General features: G+C 43.1%; 1 pseudogene; it reads left to right on the forward strand.

The window, feature by feature from the left end:
• The first annotated feature begins 4,427 nt into the window (after window positions 1–4,427).
• Window positions 4,428–4,781, forward strand: LOC145066875 (secreted RxLR effector protein 161 pseudogene; annotated as a pseudogene).

Consider the following 4,781-nt stretch of genomic DNA (forward strand, 5'->3'; position numbering starts at 1 on the left):
CGAGTCTGTATGAGAGAGTATCATGATACTACAGGGAGTCGTAGCATTCATGAATCAGAGAGAGGGAGAGAGGGAGAGAGAGTATCGTATGACTATGGAGAGCCATAGCATACATGAGTCAAAGAGAGAGAGAGAGAGAGAGAGAGATAGAGTATTTTATGACTGTGAGGAGCCGTAGCATACATGAGTCAGAGAGAGAGAGAATATCGTATGACTACGGAGAGCCATAGCATACATGAGTTAGAGAGAGAGAGTACTATATGACTGCGGGGAGCCGTAACATAGATGAGTCAGAGAGAGGGTATCGTGTGACTATGGGGAGCCGTAGCATACATAAGTCAGAGAGAGGGTATCGTGTGACTGCAGGGAGCCATATCATATATGAGTCAGAGAGAGGGTATCGTGTGACTGTGGGGAGCCGTAGCATACATGAGTCAGAGGGAGGGTGTCGTGTGACTACGAAGAGTCGTAACATATGTGAGTCAGGGAGAAAGTATCGTAAGACTGGGGGGAGCCATAGCATTCGTGAGTCAGAGAGAGAGAGAGAGAGAAAGAAAGAGAGAGAGAGGGGAGCCATAACATTCACGAGTCAATGAGAGGGAGTATCGTAAGACTGCGGGGGAGCCGTAGCACCTAGAAGTTAGTGAGAGAGTGATGTAAGACTCCGGGGAGCCATGACACTCACCAGCCAGCGTATGACACATATGGATTTTAGGTATGAGTGGCCTTGCCAATTGAGTCTGTGGGAACCGGGTGGCCAAACCAGAGGTGAGAATAAGGTCTCAGCAAGGGTCGGAACCCGTTGTGTTTTAAGTTAGAGAGGGGTTGTCGCAAATCGGAAGGATTAAGGTGTAAAGCATGCGTAGGTTCGAGGAGCATGGGTCACGAGTTGATTACTAGGTTGGGACGACCGGTTCCACTTCTGTGTCGGATTAGACTCTTGTGATTGAGTTTGGCTCTATCTTTGTGAAGGATGAGCAGGTTGGGATTTCGAAGTTTTCAGATGGATTTCATTCCGAGTGAGATGTGCTTCCTAATTGATGTTTTAGACGTGGGTGAATCGGTTCGTTGGTTTGAGGAGGACCACAACACGCATGAAGTAGCGAGTAGTTGATGACCGAGGTCGTATGTGGGATGAGATTTCAGATCGGTTGTGGTATTCGCTTGAGGTAAAACGAGTTTCATGATTTATATGTCATGATGAGTTGAGATAGATTTTGTTAGAAGAAAGTATGTACGTCATTTTATTGAGTGTACAAAGGGTAGCCTTGGAGATTCAATTATTGGGTCGGGAGCTGACCCAACACTCCATGTTGGATGTGCATTTGAGAGTGAGTCGGGAGTTTTATGATTGTAGATGTCGAGGGTTAGTTCCAACCGGGTATAATTTTTGTGTCTGAGAACAGAGTATCGAGGTTCATTTTTTTCAGATGGGTTCTGATAGCAGTAAGGGTGGTGGGTCATTGGGGATATGTGACCCTTTCGTTCCTTTTGAGCTAATGTCCAAATCGATTGGTTTGCCTGACATGAGTGTTCAGCAACCACTTATGGTCAAGGACTTGTACCATCAGTCGTAATGAGATGACCAGAGTTAGAGGTATTTTAACGACCCGTGATTTGATGAGTGATTGGCATGGTGATATTCTGCATGGCAGTCTGTCAGAGAAACAGACCACTACAGATTCCGAGTTCGGGAGAGTCAGAGCTGATACGGACACGGCAAAAGGGGATATGTCCTTCTTCGGGTTGGGAGTTCCGGTTTGGTTTCAGGTGTCTTGGGAGGGAGATTGTTGTACAAAATTAGATACTCGGTGGTGCTTCTTAGGCTAATGGTTTCGAGCTAGGTATTATTAAGGAGCAGTTTCGAAGGCGAAATATAATTCAAGTGGGAGAGAATTGTAACACCCCGAATATGGGAGATGAAACTTGAGAGCTAGAATACACATTGTAGGACCTACCTGATGAGTTGATTGGTCCCAAATCGTCGTGTAAGAGCTGAGTTGGCCGTGTAGAATATGAAGCCTACTCGTCGAGTCGAAGGGTGGACTCAACGAGTTGATTCTATGTAGTAAAACCTTAGTTTACTAGGGCTGTGTCCTATATAAAGGACCTTAAGCCCTCATTTCCGCCTCGCATGTCACCTTACCCCCCCCCCCCCTGTGTGAAACCCAAATCGTTTGGAATGATCTAAGAGAGAGAGAGAGAGAGAGAGAGAGAGAGAGAGAGAGCTAACTTTGGTGCATTTTAGTGCACTTTTGGAAGAGAACATAAGAGTATCAAGGCTTGGAATGAGAAGGGACTATTGGAGTCAGTGTGTATCCATCTTTAGCTTCTGTTGGAAGATAAAAGTCACCACCTTGCTCATTATTTTTATTAGATCTCGTTTTTAGGATGTTTTAGGGCTTTTTCCATCTTTCATTGAGACTTTAGTATTTTAGCTTGCCAAGAGATTAAGACTTCAGATCTAGACCTTGTGAGGTCCCTTAAGCCCAAAGGTCCAAGATTTATTAAGCTAGAAAAGAGCTTTTATTCTTAGAACCTTAAATGGAACTTGTTTTGGCACTTTGAGCCCTAGGTGCCATGCATGGACGTAAAGCTTCTAGCTTTACATGGTATTTCAACCTTGGGAGGCTAGATCCAGAGTTTGGGGTTGTAACTCTGTCTTAAAACGTCTAAATGAGAAAAAGACTATAGGGACACGACAAGTCGGGGAGCTGACTCAACGAGTTGGTTAGGGTTTACCCCGATGCTTTGGACACTTTACAGACTCGGCAAGTAGGTGAGACAAATCGAAGAGTTGAGAGGGTTTTACCCGTATTTGGATTCATAGTGGAATCGACGAGTTGATGAGACAACTCGACGAGTAGGTGGGGTTCCCTGGTCTTCTGGACGCTTCATGGACTCGGCGAGTAGAACCGGGTTTTCGCGATTCACCGAGTTCTGAGGGACTCGACAAGTTCAAGAGCTGTACTCGGCGAGTTGAGTCAACATGGACTGTTGACTTGTGTGTGGACTTCCGTTGACTTTTAGAATTGGATCAGTTTTGACTGTTGACTTCCGTTGACTTTAGGTGTTGGTTAACGGTGGATTTTAGAGGCCATGGAGGGGAGGAGATTAGATCAGCAGCTCGAGTTTGGGATTCATTTTTTACTCTGCGAGGTGAGTGTTCTTCCCATACATACCTGAGTAGTACTAATGAGTGACCGGAGGGTCTTATTTGAGTTATGTGATATTATGCATTTTGTCTTTGTGATATATGTTATTTTATCCTGTGCATTTTGAGATCAGACCGGAGGGTCCAACTCGAGCTGTAAAACCGGAGGGTCCTCACTAAGACACATAACCAGAGGGTCCACACCTAGCCGAGAGACCAGAGGGTCCTCACCGAGACGCATGATTGGAGGGTGCATGCCGAGCTATAGCCCTGAGAGGCTTATTATTTGTGCATGTGGTATTTTGGGGAACTCACTAAACTTTATGCTTACCGTGTTGTGTGATATGTGTTTCAGTTACTTCTAAGGACCGCGGGAAGGCACCAGCTTGATTGTACACACGAGATGGAGTTATGTTTTTGAGGATCCTGGATTTTATTCAAACAATTATGATTATGTGTTTTTTGATAATTTGACATTTTGGGGATTTTGTGAAATGTGTTGATGAGATTTATGTGATTTTTAAAAATGAAAAAAATTGTTTGAAAATTTATAGTGTTACATTTATCAGAAATAAGGAATTGATTATTACGAGGTGTTCTTACCGGTCATGAAGCACAAGATAATTTAGGTTCTTTTGGCCATGGTGAGTGGACTTGATCTGGAGCTTGAACAACTTGATGTGAAAACTGCATTTCTTCATAGGAACTTACAAGAGAAGATTTATATGTCCCAGCCAGAAAGGTTCCTTGATTCTAGGAATGATCATCTATGTTTGCTGAAGAAATCTCTGTATAGGTTGAAGCAGTCTCCAAGACAATGGTACAAGAGATTTGATTCATTCATGATCTTGAATGGCTACACTCGGAACCAGTTTGACAATTGTATTTACTCAAAGGAATTCTCACCAGATTACTACATATATCTGATGCTATATGTTGATGATATGCTCATCGCAGCTAAAGACATGGCTGGAATAAATGAATTGAAGGCAACCTTAAAAAATGAGCTTAAGATGAAGGATTTTGGAGTAGCAAAGAAGATATTGAGGATGGAGATTCAAAGGGATAGAAGAGAAGGGCAGTTGTGTATTTCTCAACAGAAGTACATTGAGAAAATTATGCAATATTTCAATTGTGATTAGTCCAAATCAGTTGGAACTCCTTTGGCGGCTCACTTTAAACTTGTTCCAAGCACTATACCTACTACTAATGAAGAAAGGAAGTACATGAGTAGGGTTCCGTACTCAAGTGCTGTGGAAGTCTTATGTATGCTATGGTTTGTACCAAACCTGATTTGGCTCATGCAGTTAGTGTGGTTAGCAGGTTTATGAGTAATCCAAGGAAGACTCATTGGGAAGCTGTAAAGTGGATATTACAATACTTAAAGGGAAAAATGGATGTTTTCTTGGTGTATGAAGCAAATACAAAGAGTGACTTGGTGGGATATACTTACTCTGATTATGGTGGTGACTTGTTGAAGCGCAGGTCACATGCGTGCTACATATTCACTTTGTTCGGTTTTGCCATCAGTTGGAAGTCAACGTTACAAGATACCGTTGCTTTGTCTACAACTAAATCCGAGTACATGTCCATAACGGAAGGAATAAAGGAGGAGATATGGTTGTAA

The sequence above is a fragment of the Lactuca serriola genome, chromosome 8 (assembly GCF_051521515.1).
Source record: "Lactuca serriola cultivar US96UC23 chromosome 8, Lser_US96UC23_V15, whole genome shotgun sequence".
In the NCBI taxonomy this organism is placed as follows: Eukaryota; Viridiplantae; Streptophyta; class Magnoliopsida; order Asterales; family Asteraceae; genus Lactuca; species Lactuca serriola.